We start from the raw sequence: 24,114 nt of genomic DNA, 5'->3' as shown, positions 1-24,114 counted from the left end.
GATTGACACGTTTGAGGAATTCTCTTGATCAGCTAATGAAAAAGATATTTACTCCCCATCATACCAAAAACAAGTCGGTACGGTAGAATATGAGTCACAACTTCATATCGAGGAGTCTCAGGTAACTGAGTTCGAGGTTGTCAAACTTCGTTCTCTTCTTCCCTCTAGCATCTCATATATTTTTTTATTATTGCTCATTATCCTTACAAGTCAGAGTCTATTGTCGAGTCTTTTCTTTCTTTCAACTCTTTTGGGTCACTTGAGTCTTTTGATTCTTTCTTTTTCTCTTTTATGCCAAAAATTAGAAAAACAAAATTCGACCTATCTAGTTCTCATTAAAAGATGAGTACTTATATAGAACTTCTAGGCTATATAGATTCATCTAAGAGAGGATCGGAGAAGTATGAAGATTTTTACGTACCTTGAAAAGTGAAAAAGATAGGTCGCATCGAGCAATCGACATTAAAAATTTACCCTTCCTGAAGGTAGCCAAGTGTAAAAAATAAAACACATTTTTTAAAATTTGCTTAGTTTTTTTTTTGTTTAAAAAAAAGTTTAAGATTAATTTGTAGAATTAGTCTTAATTAGATTTTATTTTTAATTTATGTTTTTAATAAAGCTAGGTTAGTCTTAATTTAATTCAATTTCTTTAAAAAAAAAAACTAGGGCACAGTGTCACAATGGTGTATAAGCAGTGTTGCAACACTACGAGACAGAACTACGATTTAAATACAATTTCTGCAACTTAAAAGATACCCAAACACATTTTCCTCTTCTCCAAACTTGTTTTCTCTAAAAAAATTCACCGACCCCCCACTGATTTTCATCCCCAAACTCAAAATCCAAGCATTTTTCTTCCAAAACTCATCCTTTCCCTCACCTTTCAAGGATTTCCACCTTGAAATTTTTTGTTTTCACCCAAAAAACCCATTTCTAGGGCTTTTCCTTTTCTCCTCAAGAAAGGTCTCTTACTCAATCTAAGGTAATGCATTTTATTTTTTTTGAATTTTTTAATGATTATCTTAATTGTAGTTGAGTTTTGCTTGATGGATGAATGTTTTGCTTGAATGCAATGGTGTTGTAATGGTTTTGTTGAATTTTGGATAGTTAGAAATAAAATGCTTGGGATTTTTCTGTTTGCAGGTTCCAAAATCGAGTAGTGGTGTAATTTTCTTTGTTGAGAAATCTTTAAAAGAGTTTATTTGGATTCCCTTAGGATTAATCCCTAATTTTGTGATCTTTTCCTTAGAAAATTCTTTATAGGTTCTAAGTCGAAAAAGGGGAAGAATATTGCCAGCTCTAGTGGTAGGAATTCTCCTCCACAACCCGAGATTAATAACCCTAGGTTTGCTTCTGAAGGGGCTGAGAGTAGGTACCATCAGGCGATAGCTCTTAGAAACTTAGTACCAAAAAGGGTCTTAACGTTAGAGCCAAATTTCGATCCTCAAGTCACTTCCAAAATACAGGAGAGAGGATGGGAAAGTTTAGTAGCCAATCCCTGTAAGGTCGTGGTCCCTTTAGTAAGAGAGTTTTATGCCAAGATTGACGTTGATAGAGATGTCTCGTTGATGAGGGGCATTAGAGTCTCTTTAGAATAAACGAACTATTTGGTCTAGCTCAATTTGATGATGAGTATGGATGTTTTCTATCTCAACCATTAGACGAACAAGAAATTATAGAAGCCCTCTATGTGGAAGGAGCTCAATGGACACATTCTAGCAGTGTTGCCATTCGGTTTAGATCTATGGGCATGTCTATTGTAGGACAAACCTGGCATGCTTTCATTTGTTCCAGATTAATGCCTGTACTCAAACTGACTGACGTAACAAGAGATAGAGAAAAACTCCTTTATTGTCTCATTCAGGGTATGTCCATAAATGTAGGGAGGGTTACTCATGCTTCCATCATACGGTATAGACGTTACTTTATTATAGATAGCCTAGATCACCCTAGTCTTATAAATTTGTCGTGTCAGAGATGAGAAGCATATAGAGCGTAAAGCTCTTTCTAAAACATCTAGAGAGGAACGACTTAGGGTAGAACTTCCAGATCAACCCCATGAGCAACTTGAAAGTGGAGACACATTAAGTGAGCAAGCCCTTAGGACATCTACTGAAGCCTTAAGGGTGAGCCGCGAGACTGCTCGCTCTGTTAGACGTGTTGTGAATGTCCTAGAACTCACAGTTCGTGTTAAACATGTCATTTTATCAATAACAATAACTTGTTTTTGCATCTTATTATGAAAATCCAATAAATGCATCCTTGGCTATAGTCTAACTTTATATAGTGACATAAACCGGATTAAGTTGATAGCATATAGCCTAAATAGTCTAATAAGTATATGGATGAAATTGGGTATCTCGTCCTGGTAACACTATTAGATGCGGCCCACTCTGTATTTGTTACAAGAAGTTGTAAGGTGCTACAAACGATGTGATCCATAAATCGTTCATGTTGAGACATGAGAGTGAGGGCATCCTATGCAATGAGTTTGCATATAGACTAGACCACAAAAATAGTCACTTTTCTTTATAACGATCGTTTACTATTAAAATTGACTACTTCATTTATTATATAACCTAGGTTAACTCGATCTTAATCTTGAGCTAGCTATGAACTCCTATTTGTTCGAGATTATCATTTGATCTGCAAACAGTGAGAGTAGTCCAACGGCACTGCTCAATAAGCTTATCATTTTGGGGATAAAACCGGATGAGTAGCTGGGGACATAGCCTTGCAAGATGGAATTCACTCCTACCCTATTTAGGGTTAGTAGATAGGTTTTTCTCTTAAGTACTGACTCCAAGTCTTGAACAATCGAGCCCCACCTTCTCATAATAGAGAAAGGATTTGATTCATAGAGATTATGAATCAGAAATGTTGATTAAAGGATCAATAGGAACTTAAGGAACAAGAGGTAGCCACACGGGTAAAACAGTTTTTTTGACTTAACTGTGATTACGAACAACATGTGAAGGATCGACTTACTGATTATGGTTATTAAGTGGACGTAATATATCTACAGTGAGGGGAGTTCAACTATGGGTATAATGGAGTGTCCCATTAGTTAACGAATGGGGGTTAGATCGAACTAATGAGTTTAGCCGATTAATCTAGAATCATTGGAGCCCATGATCTGTAGGTCCACAAGGTCCCCCTACTAGCTCGTAAATGGATAAGCTTTAGGGTAGCTTGAGAAATTAATTTGAAACGTTCAAATTAAATGGAACAAGAGAATAAATATTTAAATATGATTTAAATATATGAAGTTGATTATTGTGCAAAATGGAAGAACCCATGTCCATTTCATCTGCATCGATCTTGCTTGGTTGGCCTTCCATGAAAACGGCCAAAACCAAGATCGATGTGGATGAAGGTACTTTTTTTGTTGAGTTTGACGGTAAATTAGTGAAATTTAATATTTTTTATGCTATGAAGTCTCCTACTATTAGGCATTTACAGTCGTTGTGCCAAATTGATGTGTTTAATTTTCTTGAGTAGGAAGTAGTTTGGGATATCTATGATGATGATGAGGATGATTCAGGTGATTTGATCTCATTCGAGGAGCTTCCCACTTTATCCATTACAGAACCGATAAGTATGCCTTCTTGTTCTGATAATGATTCATCTGAAAAGGTACTTCCTTCTGTCGTATAGGCACCTAAAGTGGAGCTGAAGAAGCTTCCTGACCATCTGAAGTATACCTATTTGGGAGAAGCTGAAACATTGCCGGTGATTATTTTCAAGAACCTGGCTGATGAGCAAGAGGAGCAGTTGGTAGAAGTCTTGCAAAAATACAAGTTAGCCATTGGGTGGACGTTGGCCAACATAAAAGGTATTAGCCCTATTATGTGTATGCATCATATTTCTCTGAAAGAATGAGCTAAGCCTTGTCAATGATAGCTTGTAGAAATGCAAGTTATTGCGAGGGTTGATGAGCAGGATATGTGTTAACTTTGATAAGAATTCATGTAAAAAAATTAGCTTGTGTCGATCAGCGCTGAAAATTCCCATTAGACCTATATCACACGTTATCTTGCATAAAAATATCCATTTTTGTAGTTATCGTAGGAATCGATTGCATGCGTTGATCCCAGACCATCACAAAGTTGATCACATGCATTGATTTTCATAAAGACAAGTTCGTCGCATGGAAAGCTGCAACTACAAAGTGATAGCCATGATAGAGGAGGATCGCAAAGTGGGTGGAATACGTTGATACTTCAGAAAAATAATCATGAACCTATACCTTGAAAGTATCAAAGAGATAAGAACATGATGACATTTCAACTACCGAGACAAGAATGACAGTGATTCAAAGTGGGATTACCAATGTTGTCGGCATTTGAGATCTATAAATAGAGTCTTGAAGCCCAAATTTAAATTATCCGAGTCTCTGCCTTAGGTAGATTCTTGTGATCATAGATGACAGCATGAGCAGACAGTATTTGAGAGTTCTTCATTCCCACAACTCTTTCTGATTGACGTTGGAGCTTCACCGAAGATAGAGCTCAAGAGAGACTACTCCACCATCCATCCCTGGCACCAACGGAAGCCTTAACATACATCTGATGGAAGAAAAAGATTGCCTATATCTAGCCCTCCACCTATTTTCTTACCTCTGTATTGTATTACATTTTGGCTTAAGACATTAATACATTTTCTAATCAATGCATCTCTCTAGTTTCTTCAACACAATTTCCATCATCTTTTACTTTATCATCTTTTACTTTCATCGCAATGAGTTAAGTGAAGATTGCAAGAGTTATCACATACTTAATCATGTGCCATAGAGATATGACGCATGTAACAAACCACTAAGAGGTGTATGTTACGTGAGTATAGTGAGTCAATCCTCTTTTCTTAGTGCGAGGCTATCGCAATACTTGTCTATGAGCTGAGTAGCTATAACCAATTACCCAAGAGGGTAAGTAGTGGAACTCATTAAGCAAAGTGAGCAATGCTCCTAGAGATGGAAATAATCTTATGCTAAACACAACCATGCATTATAGAGATATAAGGATGTGGCTGACCACCGAGAGGTGTGCGATGCGCGGCGAGCTGGGATTACCCTTACGATCAAAATTAATGACCTGGTTCAATTTTCTCCCCTAACCCTACTTCTCCATGCATCTCATTACGCGTTAACAGTTGCCGCATCTCTACCAATTCTCATAGTCAAACTTCAATTGATTAGTCTGTTTAGCTAGGAGTAGGAGTAGCGCATGCCTAATTAACTTCTTTCTTTTTCTTTTTATTCACCGCCTCAAATGCATTTCTTTACAAGCATTCTTTATTTACAAGTCCCTGTGTTCGACCTCAAATCATCCCGAGAAACTTGCATTCTCGTTATACTTGGCGAGAGAGCAAGAAAACTTATGGCAGGAAAGCATGGTCATCGCATAATCGATTAACGCGTATTGTATATTCTTTAGATTATCGTGTGATCATCACATGTACCATTAACGCATAATTCTTCTTATCAACGCATGATCGGTGCATGACCATCGATGCATATTAAATCAACAACAAAACAACAAGAATTTCCCTTGCACCAATCAGTAACACCAGCGGCGTTTGAACCCTATCATGAAGAAGGTTGTCATGAAAGAGGTCTTTAAACTCCTTGATCCAGGTATTATCTACCATATTGCTGATAGTGAATGGGTCAGTCCTATCACGTAGTTCCTAAGAAAACATGTGTTACTGTACTTAAAAATGAGAAGGGTAGTTTAATTCTTATTATAATTCAAAATGGATGGCGAATGTGTATTGATTTTAAAAGGTTGGATGTTATCGTTGGGAAAGATCACTTACACATCCTATTCATAGAAGATGCTTGAGAGGCTAGCTGGAAAACATTTCTTCTATTTTCTTGATGGTTTTTCTGGATTCTATCATATCCCAATTAATCAAAAAGATAAATAAAAGACGACATTTACATGTCCTTATGGCACCTTTGCTTTTAGAAATATGCGGTTTGGGATATGTACCGTTTTAGGTACTTTCCAGTGCTACATGATGAGTATCTTCTTTGAATTTATTGAGAATTGTATGGAGGTGTTTATGGATGACTTCAATGTTTATGGGGACTCATTTCATGACTGTTTAACAAACTTGTTTAGGGTGCTCAAGCGATGTAATGAGTCTAACCTTGTGCTTAATTTCGAAAAATATCATTTTATGGCCTCGCATGAGATTGTACTTGGACATATTATTTCTGAGAATGGTATAGAAGGTGATCCTACTAAAGTTAATGTTATTGTTAAGCTCCCTTAGCCCACAAACGTGAGGGAGGTTTGATCTTTTCTTGGGCATGCAAGTTTCTACTGTAGGTTTATCAAAGATTTCAGCAAAATTAGTAGCTGATGACCTCTCTTCTTCACAAGGACGTGGCTTTCGAGTTTAGTGATGAATGCAAGGCAAGCTTTGATATGTTTAAGAACACCTTGTCATGTGCTCCAATTATTCAGGCTTCTCGTTGGGATCTTCCCTTCGAGATCATGTTGTTGGAGCAGTTTTGGCCAAGAAGGTCGATAAGAAACATCATGTGATCTACAACGCTTCAAAGACCCTGAACTCAACCCAATGCAGCTATACCACGATGGAAAAATGAGTTTTTAGCTGTTGTCTTTGATCTTTAAAATTTTCGTACCTATTGTTGGGAATGTCCTAAAACTCGCAGTTTGTAAACAGTAAACATATTCTACTCACCCATGGCTTCTTTCAATAAAGATGTTATTGAATTGCATTTATTTCTAAATCTAATAAACTAAACCATGGCTATAACATGAATACTTAAACTTTACGTAGAGACATAAAAGAGGATCAAGTTGTAGTATATAGCCAAAAAGGTCCATAAGTATATGGTTAGGGTTGGGTACCTTATCCTCGGCACACTATGGTTGTAGCTCGCTTTGTATGTTGATACAAATGATGTGATCCCAAAGTCATTCATGTGGAGACATGCGAGTGGGGGTATCCTATACAAAAGATGTTTTCATAAGACCGGAGGACGAGATAGTAATTTTTCTTTATAACGATCGTTTACTATTAAAACTGACTATGTCAATTTGATTACCTAAGATAACTCGATCTTAATCCTGAACTAACTATGAACTTCTATTTATTCGGGGTTATCCTTTAATATGCATAGGTAAGAGTAATTCAACATAACCGCTCAATAAACCTCCCATTTTACGGGTAAGACCAGATAGATAGCTGGGGACATAGTCTTGCAAGACGGAATTCACTCTTACCCATCTTAGAGTCAGCAGATAGGTTGTTCCCTTAATTATTGATTCTTAGTCTTGAACAAAGGGGCCCCATCCTCTCGTGGCTGAGAGAGATTTGGCTTATTGGTAGGACCATAAACCAATTGTTCATTAAAAGATCGGTGGAGACTTAAGAGCAAAATGTATTACAGGGGTAAAACGGTAATTTTGACCTAGCTGTAAATACGAACGACCTGTGAAGAATAGACTTACTGATTATATCTATAGTGAGGAGAGTGCAACTATTGAGCTATAGTGGTATGACTCGATAGTTAATGAATATTAGTTAATTCGGTTTCAAGAGTTTAGCCAATTAATCTCAAATCATTGGAGCTCATGATTTGTAGGTTCATTAGGTCCCTCTACTAGCTCATAAAATGATAAACCTTTAGAATAGCGGGTTGAGATAATTTGGAATATTCAAACTCGGTTTAGGGGTTGGATTATTATATTTCATATAATTGACAATATTTAAATATGATTGAAATATTTAATAAGGTGTCATATTAATTTAATATCTGATATTAAATTAAATTAGTTTAAGGGTTGTTTTTAAATATAGAAAAATGAATCAAAATAGGCTTATCAAGATGCTGATCAAAGCCATAAGATCTGATTGCAGCATCAAATCTTATATTCCAAAATCAAGATGCTTATTACAGTCCATAAATGGACCGATTAAGCTTGCAAACATTTTACTCTTGATCTTGTTCAATAAATCCTTCTTGTTGATTCACGTAGATGGTCTCTTTAAGATTACCATTCAAAAAGGCAGTTTTGACATCCATTTACCATATTTCATAGTCATAATAAGTGACTATGGACAAGAGGATCCTCATAGACTTTAACATGACAACAGGTGAGAAAGTTTCTTCATAGTCCATTCTCTCAACATAAGTATAACCCTTTGCCATAAGTCTAGCTTTAAAGGTCTGTACCTTTCCATATACACCTCTTTTTCTCATGTAGATTCATTTACAACCTATAAGTTTTACCCATCAAGTTGATTTACAAACTCCTAGACAGAATTGAAGTACATGGACTCCATTTCTTGATTTATGGCTTTAATCCAATCATCATTGTCAACATCTTCCATTGCTTGTTTATAAGACAATGGATCCTTAACCCTATCATCAGTTATGATGTTTTGGGCTTTTGTTAAGCCCATGTAGCGTACATGTGGGTTCATAACTTTCCTACTACGTCGAGACAATCTCAACTCTTGAGATGGATGACTAGATGAACTGACATCAACAACTCTTATTGATGTATCAGCCCCTTCAACAACTTTTGTTGAAATCTCAGTAGATTCATTAGAAATTTCACTTGAAACAATTTTGCTCCGTTGCTTATGATCCCTCATGTATTCTTCTTCCAAGAAGGTAGCATTTTTCAATACAAACACTTTATTCTTACTTGGATCATAGAAGTATACACCTCTCGTTTCCTTGGGGTAGCCTAAAAATAGGCACACTTTTGAACGAGATTCCAACTTTTTGGGGTTTGCCATCAGCACATGGGCTGGACATTCCCAAATTCTGAAGTAGCATAAACTACCTTTACGACCTCTCTATCACTTAAAAGGTATTTCAGAAACACTCTTTGAGGGAACGTTGTTCAAAATATAAACTGCAGTCTTTACTACATATCCCCAAAACGAGTCAAGAAAATGAGTATAGCTCATCATAAACCGAACCATGTCCAACAGGATTCTATTTCTCCTTTCCGATACACCATTCTATTGAGGTGTACCTGGGATTGAGAGTTTGGACGTGATTCCATGTTCTATCATATAGTTTTGGAATCTTAAGTCCATATACTCTCTACCACAATTAGATCTTAGTGTTTTTATCTTTTTACCTAACAAGTTTTCAACTTCAGTCTTGTACTCCTTGAACTTTTTAAGAGCTTTAGACTTATGTTGCATTAGATATAGATACCCAAATCTAGAATAATCATTTATGAAAGAGGTATGAATGTTTAAGTTCTAGGGTTTCTTTGGCTTTATAACTTTTTCCAGTAAAAGGTTGCCATCAAGGCATGACTCACATACAGGTAAAGAGTTTTCTTCTAAACCATTTAGAAGTTCACGTTTTACCAATTTCTCAATCCTATTGAGATTGATGTGACCTAACCTTAGATGCCAAAGATGAGCATTTTCTTTAGAAGAAACCTTTGATCTTTTAACAGTAATTGCCGTTTTGAACATTTCAGTATTTAGCATGGCTTTTGTAACTAACGGTCTTAATATATATAAGTTATTTTCCATTGAACCAAAACCTATTTCATACCATTCTTGAAAATAAACACTTTATTTTGAATAAAGGATAAGGAATAGTTTTGTTCAATTAGACAAGAAATAAAAATTAAGTTCCTCTTAAAATGAGGAACCACATACACGTCATCTAATAACATATATCCTTTTTTGTCTAAAATAACTTAAGCCTGCCTATAGTAACAGCTAAAACGGCCTCACCAGTACTGACTCTGAGAGTCATTTCCATAACTGCTAATTGTTTCCAAGAATTAAATCCTTATTGGGAAGAACATACATGGTTAGTAGCTCCTAAATCCACTATCCAAACAGAATCATCCTTCTCTACTAAGCACGTCTCCAAGACAAATATATTAGATATATTTTCTTTGGAGTTCTTTCTTTTCTAGAGAGTAGTGGGATTAATTCCACAACCCAAAACATAAACTCCAAGTTTCATCTCAAAGAACAGTCCTCGTTGATTAACTTTATCAGAGTTAACAACTATTGCTTTCTCTTTTTGTCCTTTGACATTCAATATTAACTGGAGTTTATCTTGGGAGCTGACCTTATTGGTGCCATTGTCATCAACCTCATTTTCCTTAAATTTTGAGAAATTTCGCTCAAACAATTCTTGCATTGATTGCATAATCTCACATGCAGTGACCATGCTCTCAAAACTTTTGGTTAATGCATAAGGTATGCTTGCCAAAATGTGAACTCAAGCCTTAGAATTAGCTTTTGTTCACATTTCATATGTATCACAAACATTTTATGTTGCATCAGGGGTTGGGACTTGAGGACAATCCTCAGTCATGATAATGTTGAGGTTGTTTACCACAAAATAGGTTTTAAGTGATTATTTCCACGTCGTGTAAGTAAATTCAGTCAAACTAGAAAAGATAACTAACAGGAAACTACTGTTTGACATTTTGGCTGAAAATAAACAAATTGATCTACATTAGATTTTTAGTATAACTCTAAAACATCTAATCAAGTTTAGCAAAATCTAAATGAACCCCAATTACATCTAATTTTGCAATGACGCTTCAATAATTTAGGATAAAAGCCACCGAAAGGTAGCCAGTTGTCCCTTCACTAAAATGAGACACTCTAAACCAATCATTACACCAGAATAACTCTTATTCCTATAATAATCAGTCAATATCTATTTGGTCAAGAAATCATTAACTTGCTTAATAATTTTCCGTAAGTGTGACCCTCCATTTTAGACTCTAGAGTTCAGCCCCAATGAGCCAATCGAAGGGAAAAACTGATTGGGGAAAAAAATAAAGTGATTTTATCCATTTCTAGAGTTCGCCTTAATATTGATCTACTGCACAAACCATCCGAAGGGGGATGCTCTTAGGGCGCCTCGAGGCCGTACAATAAGATCTCATGGCTTAAGCCAATGAAGGAGACCGTAGGATATGTTGACACGCATCCCTCTTCCACTTACTATAAATATTCTCTCCATTCACCTTGATATTGACCCATGCATCCGAAAGGGATGCTCCCAAGGCGCCTCAAGGCCAAGCATGAGTCACACGTTGTGAATATTAAGAGAGAAACGTGAGTGAAAAGAAATTGATGTATCATATATATCTTTTTCCTCCCACTGTGTATTTTAATAATCTAGGGTTTAATTAACTTAGGAAAAATACAGCTAATTATTTTTACTAAATGATTAATTAAGGTTTGCCCAAAAGTAACACTTACTTTGGAAGTTTAAACAATCTTTTATTATTGTTCATTAAATGCTTCAATAAATTTTAATCAACAATTGCATGCTTGTAGCAAACCTATCTAATTCACCTTTCCAGGTCAGTTCCTAGATAAAGATGTTCCGTTTTCGTTAACTTAAATACTCCAGCCTAGACAGAACTAGCCTTAGACAAAAGGTCCCTTATTGATACGTTTGCCACAAATTTAATTTTTTATTGAAACCAATTTAATTCTATTAAACTGATTAAAAGGATTAAACTAATTTCTAATCTCACTAGAAATTTGTGATCGTAGGTCTATGTGAATCAAATTTTAAAACTATTTAAAAAAAATGATTTTACCTAAGTTTGCATGCAATTCTGAGTTATTGATTTTAATTTCTAATTTCATTTATTTATAACTATTATAAAATAAATTAAACAAATTAAAACATATATTGCATCGTATGAAATATTGTATAAAATTATAACATTTATAAGATTAATTAAAGTAATGGCATGCATCATGCAATTCCAATTTCATTACTAACATACATACCACTTATATATATAAGTAATTAAATAAATAATATACAACACATGCATACATTTAGACTATATATTATAACTATTATAATATAAATAATACATTATTATGTTATTTATGCATGCAAGCATATAGTATAACATTTATATCATATGATGCATGAACATACTATAAAATTAAAACATACAATTATATATTATAACTTTTATAATAAAAACGATGCATAAATAATACATAACCTATGGTGGGATTTTACTATATGACATATATTAAAATAAATAAACCATACATCATATGCATAATTTAAATAAAGCAAATATGGACCGGGATTAGACTCCTAAAAACAATAATTAAATTAATATAATGATTATATTAATTTAATTAATCCAAATATTACCTATTACATTAATAAATAGTACAATTGATTTGAAACAAGTGAACCAAGTCTTGAAATAACTCGAACCAGACTACTCAGCACCTGAACCGCTTGAACCAAGCGAACCGCACCTGAACTAGCCCAAACTGAATCAAGGATCACGCAAACCAGAGATTTTTCTCCGCGTCGAAGCATCACGACGCTATGGAGAAAATTCTCTGTTCGCTGTTTGTGGTGTCACAACGCTACTTATTACATTAATAAATAGTACAATCAGTTTGAAACAAGTGAACTAGGTCTTGAAATAGCTCGAACCAGACCACCCAGCACCCAAACCGCTTGAACCAAGCGAACCACACCTGAACAAGCTCCAAAGCGAATCAAGGCTCGTGAGAATCGGAGATTTTTCTCTACGCCGAAGCGTCGAGATGCTATGGAGAAAATTCTCCGTTTGCTGTTTGTAGTATCACGACGCTAGGGCACAATGTTGCAACGCTACTGTACAGTTTCCTATTGTACAACTTCGGTTTTCTTCTAATCGACATTCGATTTAAGCCCCGTTTCACCAGAAATTCGTCGAAAATAGCACGAACGACTAAAGACTTCAAACTTATAGACTCTATAACAATTATTCCCAAAAACAACGGTCTCTTACACAATCAAATTGTAAAGAAAAGCTTGTAAAACATAAGAGACCAATCCCGAAACATCCATATTGCAAACCACGTTCCATAAAACATTCATCATATGAAAAATAATACAGAATGCACCCATCAATTCTGTAATTAAATTTTGAAATTATAAAAAATTAGGATAGAAAACCTGTCTCTGATACCAATTGAAGGGAAAACCAACGAAGTTTTTCACAGTGTAATGCGGGGATCGATCCCAGTTTCATTTTTTCACAGAAATAATGAAATTACATAATTAAAAAAAAATAGATTATGCATTCTAATATAAACTTACAACATGCAATTTAAATAAAAAAGGGAGAAAAGCAAATAACTTTGAAGAATAAATTTTTCACGAACTCCCTCGAACAGATCACGATCTCTTCTTCCAAAAGGGACACCACCAAAAGAGGAGCGTCCTGTATTCTCCTAGAGTTTGAGAATAGGTAGGAGGTGTGGACTCTGCCTTAGAGTTTTAGAAGAGGAAAGAGATGAAGAGGAGGAGAATGAATTTTTCAGAGAACTTTTTCTTTGTGTAATTTCCTCCAAAGAGAACTTTTTATCTAGGTTTTCAAGGAGGAAGATGAATGAGCATCAGACACCTCACCTTTCATCCTACATCACGTACTTGGTTGAGATAAATTTTCCTTTAATTAATTTAATAAAATAAAATTAATAATAATTATACATATAATAACAACTTTATTATATGTATATGAACTATATGTTATATCACATATAGCACATAGTCTATAATTACATATTATATCAAATATAATATAACCTATAGATTTATTTTTTCTCAACCATATATGGCATTTAATATAAATCACATTTATATTAAATTCACATATATGAATCTCATCCATATAATTTGAATCATATTTAAATTCTTCTCATATTACCTTATATCATAATATATCAAATATATTATATTAATTATATCACATATATAATTAATTTAATTAATTATAACGTATATAATTAATTTCCTCACTTAATTTGAATACATCAAATTAATCCAATATAAAATTAATTTAATTAATTATATCACATATATAATTAATTTAGTTAATTATAACATATATAATTAATTTTCTCAATTAATTTGAATACTTCAAATTAATCTAAAAGAAATTCTCAATTAAATCCCTGTTGAGCTACAAATGGGACCTTATGGACTTGTAGATTGAAGCTCCAATAGTACTTGGATAATTAATTGAACTCTTTAATTAAATTACCCAATTTTCATTAACTGATAGTCATTCCACTAAAAACTGAGAGTTGCACTCTTCGTACTACAGATATATTTCTATGTCCATTGGATATAACCAATCAACAGTGCAATGACCTCTAATAAATTACTCGTAAGTATAATCGAACCAAAATTACTGTTTTGTCCCTACAGTTACATCTAACTCCTTAAGTACCACTAATTCCTTTAATGAACAATAAATCATAGTCCAACTATGACCAAGTCCCTCTCGGGCCAGGAGCGAGTGTGTCCACTATGTTCAAGCCCCAGCATCAGTCCTTAAGAGAACAATTTATCTACATACCCCAACATTGGGGAATGAGTGAATTCCGTCTTGTGTAGTTATGTTCCCAGCTCCTCAATCAGACGAATCCCCAAAATGGTAAGTTTATTGAGTTGGCAATCTCACTACTTTCACCCATATAAATCAAATGACTGCCTTCATGAGCAGGAGTTCACAACTCACTCAAGATTCAGGTCATATCACCTATGGTCATTCTAGTGAAATGTAAGTTTCTATTATCAACGGTGTTATATAATGAGATTAATCATTTCGTGGTCCAGTCTTATTCAAACTCTTTGTATAGGATATCCCTGCTCACATGTCTCCACATGAATGATCATGATCAAATCATTTGTAGCACTTTATAACAATTGTAATACCTACAAAGCAGGTCGTGTCTGTAGTGTCACCAGAATAAGGTACCCAACCTTAACCATCTACTACATACCATTTAGCTTATTATTTAAACAGGATCTATTTGTATGTCTCTACATATTTGTTTAAATTACATAAAATAACCTAGGATATTTAGTTTATTGGATTGAGTGTATGTTTATAAAATAACAATTATTGTATTTGTAACAACTCGTTTATAAAATGTTTTCAAACTACAAGAATACAAGAGATTTAGGACACCAATCCCAATAATAATTTTTATTGCTTATCTGTTTTGACAGCATGCTTCACTTGATAATTTGAAACATTAAGAGCGACCATTTTAGCTGAACTAGTATCCATATTGAACACAGAGCAATCACAATTAGTTTAATCAACACTCTAATACCACTTTATTGAGATAAACACTATAGGAGCGTTTGAGGCCCTGAATGGGTTATAACAATCAGTGTTTATTATAGTCTGTGAGTTATAATATGTGTTTGGGGTGCAGATTATTTTAGTCTGTGTTATAATAGTATGTGTTTGGAGTGCAAGTTACTATAGAATGTGGTATGATAGTCTGTGTTTGATGTACACGTTATTATAGTTTGTGGTATAATAGTCTGTCTTTAGTTTGTAGGTTATTATAGTCTGGGTTATAATAATCTATGTTTGGGGTGTGAATTATTATAATAGCCAGTTTTAACACTATGTACATTAAATGCATGTTATCTTAGTATATATCACAATTGATTCTACTTTTCCTTATATTAGAGGAAAAAAATTTAAATGAAATATCATATTTTCATGAACATAAATAAAATTGTTTGTTCCACCAATTTGTATAAAATGTGTTGAACGTTGCTTTGTCCTCATTCCACCAATTTTAATCTTGTTTGACATATCAAATCCGTGAACATGCAACAAATACAATTCCATCTCTTCAAATGATATTAATCATTGCCCCAACACATTAATGTATGTAGAGATAGAGAAATTTCACAAACAGCAGAAAAAGAAAACCGAATCACATTCATGTCCATGAAATAGTTCAGAGTAAAACATTAAAAATATTATAAAGTAGAAGTCATAATTTAGATATGTCCAAATTAAACTAGGAAAAGCAAGTGATGAAAATAATTATAAGATGTGTCTAGAAGAAGAAGCTCGCAATACTCCAATTTCATATCTGCTGGAACAGATAAAAACTCTCTGTATTATGCACATTGCGGAATATGATATTCATAAGCTACACCTTCCGTTGGGTTTGCAGTTTTGGAATATCGTTAAGTTCATTCACAACCTTGGCACGTAGCTCAACCTCTGTTGCATGCTGCTCTTTCGGCCATTCAGCAATGGACTTCAGTTGGTCATTTGCAAAATCCATTGCATTCTTAAAAACCTTATCCAACTCAGACTGATATCCATAACGTTTTCTCTTACTACCCTTTGATGAATTGCCTCTTTCGAAACCAAAACCGGTCAAGATTCCATCAAACTCATCCTATGACATGTCATGTTCCTATGAATCGCCAGTAGGAATACTTTTATGCATAGCCCCGACACATTTGAGGCCATGTCACCAAGTGACTTTTCCCCTTCTCCAGTTGCTCGGTCCTTATCGAAGACGTAGGCTAAGTCATCAAAATATGGGAATGACTTTTTCAGGAGCCATTTTGCTGTAGGATGGCTCTGCATGAAGAGTATGGCTGGTCAATATAATGGGTGACGATGAATGAAAAATGTTTATGAAATTTTACCTTCACCCAACCATCGAACGTCTCTTTCTCCATAGTGATGCATTGGAATTCTTCATTCCAGCCGAACCCGCTGCATGCCAGTCCTCGTATTTCTACTATAGCTTGGTACATTTTTTAAGGCTTCTTACCCTACAATCTATGGTGGGGGTCCCTTGTATTGTACAACCAGGTATCTTATTAGCCATCATATACTGTAATTGTGCCAAGTACCCAGGGCGAAAGGTTCCGTTGTCTGATCTCTATCCACCAGATTCAACCAAAGTCACCAAACATTCCACTAGGTTCAACTCTTCCTCCTTCGTCCAAGTGTGCTTTAAAGGTCTAAAAGAACTTGACAACCTGCTACATGTACACCGTAGTACAATTTAAGTAGTAAAGAAAGAAATTGTCATGTGATGTGTTATGTACAATTTATAAGGTATTAAATCTAATTATATTAAGAAATTTTGAAATTGATTTCCAAAATCGCATACATGAAATAAAAAAATACATTGTAAAAGTCAAAAACTAAACATAAATCTACTGATTGTTACATAACTCCCAGTCAGAAAACATATTATGTGCCAGTTCATCTCTCCATTGTGTTCATTCGTTTGAACTCTCAATATAATTGATCTCGTCCCCACCAATGGTAGCAGAATGTGAGTCCACCTCGTCTAGATCCTCGGGCATTTTGTTGTATTCATCTCCTTATTAATAAGATTATGAAGAAAGCAACATACAGTGATCGTCCAAGTTCTGACTTGCACGGGGTAGTATGATTTTTCGTGGAGTATTGCCCATCTCCCTTTCAACAACCCGAATTCCCTCTCGATGACATTCCTCACAGAAAAGTGTTTCATGTTAAAAAAATCTCTTGCAGTTGTTGGTGCATTCCCTCCTCCACGTCATTCTGAAATATGATATCGTTCTCCTCTATACGGTGCCAAGAAGCCTTCCGCATTTGGGTACCCAACATCATACAAATAATAATACCCTATACAATGTCCAATTATATGAAATCATAATCGTTGAGTACCACGATGTACGACAAGAAGTTGTGTGTTTAAGTTGTTGTCCTTTGGAACCTTCAATTCATTAGGTCGTGATATTACACCTCTAAGCACATGAGAATCAGCTATAGAACCTTCCCACCCAGGTAAGACAAACAACAAATTTCCATTCGTGTTGCAAACACCAGGAACATTCGTGGCAATTTCAATCTTGTTGACCTTTATGTGCGTACCATTTGATGCACCTAGACAATCCTAGGTGAACACAACGTATGAAATATTCATATACATAAGTTATCTAAACTAGACAAGGACAATGCACTAACATTTGTTTAGTTTCATTATACCTTAAACCATCTCCATCTTGGATCTGTACAGGAGGTTGTGATTGGCAAAGGTTTTTTCAACAATACTTCATGTAGTCATAAAACAACATTGAGAACGGAATTGAAATGCCTAGAAACTGTTTCACCACACGTAATGAATTTTCTACAAACTACTCTATTCTTAACATCATGGGCTAAGATATACAGGAATATGGCGACGATCGCCTCAACATCTACAATTTTTATTCCCACTAATCCATCAGTTGTCCTTAGTAAAGTACATAAAATGGCAAAACAACTTCTATCCATTCGCGTTCTTTCACGACAACTTAAATCAGACTCATGGATTAGCCAAAAGTATGTTAATTGCCTAATATGATGTCCAATGTGATGTGACGGTTATTCTATCCTCCTATGGCCGTCGAGTAACAACTCTAATGTTAGTAATAATTAACGTCGGGTAGTTGTGAACACCGTTAGTATGGTTACTACTTCTTGGGGGTCCATTATACCGTAAATTATAAAAATTGGCTCCTGAAACATTTATTCATGATGGTTTTTTAAATTTACGCAAAATTTAATTTTAGTTTCAAATTAATGTACTTTTAGTCTAAACAAGAATATACTGATCATGGACTTTTAAATGCATGCAAAATTGTGTGATATAGCTTAGAGTAGTAGTAATAATAGCTTGCAATACTTTTTAATGTTTAACGTTAAGATTGAAACTTTTATCTAAATTTAGAGTGCAATTAGATGAAATTGAAAGTTTGAAGTAAGAATGCATTTTTTTTTCTTTTCTCTCTTTTCTACTTCTTTAACAAATAAGTTTAAATCGTTATCTATGGACTTTTAAGTTTGTTCACCTTAATTCTTCAAGATAGTTATTCATAGTTGTTACTTTACTTTTAATTTATCAATAAAAAATTTGTTTGCATTTTTATCAAATATATTCAACCCTACCAAATGAAGCTATCAAATGGTATTATTAACATTTGATATTGATCACTAGCATACTTTAACCCATAGATGAGTGCTAGCCCTACAAACTATATTTTTTATTATTAATCAACAACAATAACTATATTCAACTTCACGCAATGTCGTTGAATAATTTCATTTTTGTGTATGAACATGGAAATTGCTGTAATAAAACAACTGCAAAAGCATAATCAATATATAACTAAATTATTTTAAGAATTTAAATTTTGTGTCAACAAACACTTCAAATATACATGATGAAATTTGAGAAAAGAGGAAGTACGGGTTAGTTTCCACCCGACCTACAACACATGAAAGAAAAGATTTTAAATCCACCAATCATAGAAATAAACAAGAAAATAGTGAGACAAATAGTACGAACAAAGACAATAAACAGAGAAAGGAAAAAACTACCAAGAAGAATACAAAAGAAAAGAAAATTGAGATAAAGAAGAGTACCACCTTACGTACGATAGAAGGAGGAAATGTGAAGCTTTGCTTGTTCTCTAATAAGTTAAACACTATGAAAATCAATAAACAAATGCTTTAGTGATAATATAAAGAAAAATGTGAAAATGACTTAACAAGAGATGTGATAAGCAACACGAAAGAGAGAGAGGGGGAAGGGACTTACCAATAATAGTGTGGTGAAGATGGGGTTGTCCTTATAGTTGTAAGGAAAAGAGGTCTCATTTATAGAGAAGAGAAGATATTGACATTCTTTGTAATGGGTAGGTCAAGTTTAGGTGTACCTATGGTAATAAGTACATCTTGGAAACTCTACCTAGTGAAATAAAGTGAATAGTATACCATTAATGTGAACCAAATACATTGGGAACCAAAGAAACCATTACTCAATCACATCAACAAAGTACTTACAAGCCACTAATTGCAATCAAACTAGAGTAAACCAAACAAGAACAATTTGGGAACCAAACAAGAGTTATGACATAAATGCAATGAGATTGGAAAAAAAAAATAAGGAAGCCAACAAACAATCAACTATCTTAGTATTATGCTTAGACAGTAAGAACCAGCCTCAAAGCAATGAAATTTTTTCCTAAACCATTTTGAATTTTGGATAATATGATGTATCATGGTAAATTAGATACATTGAACATTAGAGTCAATGCAAAAATAGTCATTGAAATAGTAGCATACCTTTGACCTATAAACAGAGACTAAGAAAGAGAATCACATCATGGAAATAGCATTGTAATCAATGTTTATATAGTGACAAAAAATGAATAGGGACTGATAATCAAAGACCAAGAACAAGTAAAGAAAAATATAAATGCAATTATAATCAATGTTTATACAGTGACCGCTAATCAAACATCAAGAACAGATATCAAATCTCAGGAAAATACAATTATAATCAATGTTTATACAGTAACATATAATTATCAGAGACCGATAATCAAAGACTAAATTTCGGACACTGAAATCAGGATAGAGCAAAATAATCAAAGTAAGCTGAAAAAATAAGCTTATATTTGTCAAAAAAAAATGAAGGAAAAAAATTACAATGATTCATCATCGGCTGGTGAAGAGAAAGAAGACTTACCATTTGATCTATTAACCCTACCGAGATCCGAACACCATGCTCCATCCCCTACCATGCTCCAAACGAGGATCTTCATCCCTTACCAAGCAAGATTTGAGCTCCAACATGGTTGTACGATTTCAAACTCAGATAGACAGGAGGGACAACACAAAAGATTGGAGAACCGAAAGAAGCAGCAAGGGGAAATTCTCGTTTGAAACAAAGAGAGCAAAGAGAACCGAAAGAAGTGGCAAGATAAAGGAGCAACATAAGTGACGTTCGGGACAACAAGATGAAAGAGGAAGCCGAAAGAAAGGATTATGGATCTAGAGAAAAACACAGATATAGACTACCAAACATACCGTAGTCTAGATCTGTGAAGGATTTCTTCAAATCCAACCAAAGAGAACCACAACCCACCAGGACCTACGCCAATCGGGAACCATGGCGAAACCCTAAGGAGAAAAGATGGAAGGAAACGGAGGAAAATAATCGAGCAAAATAATCGGAATAAACAAAACGAGGAAGAGCAAAATAATCTGTGGGTTATATGGGATTTGGGCTCCAACTACCAATTAAAATAGTTGGAGCCCCAAACGTTGGGTGGGCTATAATAGCCCACCCGCCCAATTCTAAATAGGGGGCCTAAATGCCCCCTATAATTTTGGATCAATTATCCCACTTTTGTATGAATCTAATAGAATATTAATCACTAGAAACAACAATAATAATCAAGTAAGGACACAAGAAATTTTAATGTGGAAAAACCTCATCGATGTGAGTAAAAACCAAGAATTGAAGTCGAAATCTCCACTATAATCAACAATGGGAGCAAACAAGTTCTCCCTAGTCACAACTAGAGGCATACTAAATATATATCTTAAGATTAATAATCTTGACAACAAATGACAACAAATAGAGAAGAATAAAGTTAGAAATGTACCATCTGAAGTGGAAACCAATTACCCACGGTATCTGACTGTAGATAGCTCTAAACAAAATATCGTCCAAATTGAAGATTCTCATGTCAAGAATATATGATCAAAATTTCAGCTTGATCGGAATACAAATCGATCCTCGAATGACTAAAAAAACATTGCCGATCGGAATGAAGCTTTCTTCAATTTTCTCCTGTCGGTTTTCTTACTCTCGGACCGTGTGTAACACACTCAACAAACCGGCTGCAGAAAGAAAAAAGTATTTAACTAAAACCTAAAAGCTCATGTGGGCCTTGATATTGGGCCTTCACGCAAGTGTGAAATAACCCGACATTGTTTAGGGTGCTAATTATTTCTTACAGATTCTTTTCAGTATAATCTCATCAGTTCTCAGGTTACACATTTGCCAGCAGGCTATGTGGACCTTTTGTTTTTAAGATATAGTATATTTGCACTTGTCTAGTTGTATCTGAAGTGTGGTCCTTTTGAATCCTCGTATTAACTCAATCTAGGGGTCATTAGGGTGGTCGGGTCATTTTCTAACTAGTATTTTCTATTTTCAAATTAGGTTTTCTATTTTAACTAATTTGAACTACTTTTACTATTTTTCTAAATGAAACATCGGAATTTGTTATTTCTCTTTTTAGCCATTTTTTCTTCCATTTTTGTGTTTTCTTTTTTTCTTTTTTTTTTTTTTTGACAAAAATTTAAATGAACGGCGCCCATTTGACACACCCAAAAGTTTGTCGAAGATTTGATTTTCAAATGAAATTTATAATATCAATCAAATTAATATTTTTGTAGTATTAGTATGAGACCATATGGAACCCCATCAAACTTAAAAGTAGTTTCTCACTAATTAATTTTCTAGTTAAAACGGTAACCAAAGCTTTGGTAAAAGGAAATGAAAGGACAAAAAGATAAATGGAGGAAAAGTAAAGGGCAAAAATGTAGTCTCTCTAAATAATTAACTTAGAAGAAGGGGTTAATTTGATGCAATCCTATCATAGGAAGTCAAATTAAAGTTATTTAAAGTGAAAGCACATGTTGGTCGTTTGCCATCTTTTGGAGCTTGGTTGCTTCGTTTGAACCCTAAGTGCTCCGTTATAGCCCAAATTTTACTAAAATTGCCTCGTGATCTCTCAAGCTCAAATTGTTGTAATTAAGCACATTTAAACATTAAGTTCTCCAAAACTAACAAAATTTCAGTCGAAAAAAGATAACACTTTTAATTTCCATAGTTATATCATACTTTGTTAGTACTCGAAAGGTACTACTTTGCTCAGTTTAACTTACAATCTTATGTTATTTAATGTGTTCAATTGTTTATTATAGTTATCGAGCATCTAACAATTTTTTTTATAATACCCTTTTCTATTTTCTTCCTTACTTTCCCTTCCTACCATTTGTGGAATTTCAACCTCAATTTTTTTCTAGTCTTTTTTTTTCTTACTAAGAAGTAAAACATATATCGTAGATCTCTCGAACCTTCACTTTCAGTCTCTCTCAAGTATCATAGTTGGCGTTCTCCTTTCTCCACCGACTCCATGATGTTCTCCTGTATTCGAATCTCATCTCCTTTCTCACTTCACTCTCTATTTCTTAGATAATTATTAGAAAATTATCAAACTGAATAACCCAATCCAACCCATCCCGATAGATTGGGTTAGAGATCCTATGGGTTACCCAGGTAAGCAACCCAACCAACCCAAAATCTAAAATTTTCTCTGAACCTAACCCGCATACACCCTTAAACAAATCGAGAGCCCTAACAAAACAACTGGGCAGAGCTCCACAGTGGTTAAAACAGTTTTTCACGAATGAGTTCGACAACACCGTCCTGTTACAAAAGGAGTTTTCCTAGTTTTCCAATCCCCATTTAATTCTCTCCTATTCTTTTCAACTTCTATGTAGTATAAAATTTCATGGCTTTACTTTTGGAACCACTCCAAAATGTCTCATACCAATAAAGATAATTGTCTTCATTTATATATCTATGATCATGTCATTTCCTAACCAATATGGAGTTTTATTCGCATTCTTGACATCTAACTCGTTCAAAACCATATTTGCACTTCACTATTAATGAATACAATCTTTTTAATTGTACAATGTAATAGTATAAATAATCTAAATCGGTAATCATAAATTTTATTTAATCAACTGAGAGATTTACAACACCTTTTCTACCGTATTTTCCACTTCTATTTCTTCTCCTAATAACTTCGAATGGAACACTTTGTAAGCAAAATTAGTCTGTGAAGCTGTCTTTATCTTATCTGTAAATTTGTTTGGAACAATTTAAAGAGCACTCTTGGACAATCTTTGGACAAAGACCATTCATGCATGAATTAAGAAAAAAAACATATGTTGACACGAATCATACCCACGTGTCAAAAATTCCACAAAAGAAGGTTACAAAAAAAAAATTAAAACTATTTTACCCCAATTAAATTGCTTGAATTGGAAGGGAAGAACACAAACATGGAAGGCTAGTTGGGCTGGCTACATCTGCCTTCTGGCTTTCCAATTCTGTTGCATTTGCAGACACCATTTATTATAATTACAACAAACCAAACCATATATATAAAACCAAACCATATATAATATTGCCTGCCCCTAACACAAATGCTGAAATCACGGCATGTGAATTCTGATCACAACAAAAATGTTCAAACCACTTTGTTTTTATTTGTTCGCAGAAGAAATCAAGACCAAAACATGAGGAACTGGTTTAACCATAAAAATCATTCATTCACAAGTTTTTATTTTCATTCTTTAAATAACTTTATAATCTTATTATTAATATTATTATTAGGCTTAACCTTCG

The sequence above is a fragment of the Benincasa hispida genome, chromosome 11 (assembly GCF_009727055.1).
Source record: "Benincasa hispida cultivar B227 chromosome 11, ASM972705v1, whole genome shotgun sequence".
NCBI lineage: Eukaryota > Viridiplantae > Streptophyta > Magnoliopsida > Cucurbitales > Cucurbitaceae > Benincasa > Benincasa hispida.
Note: the sequence above shows the minus strand (reverse complement) of the source record.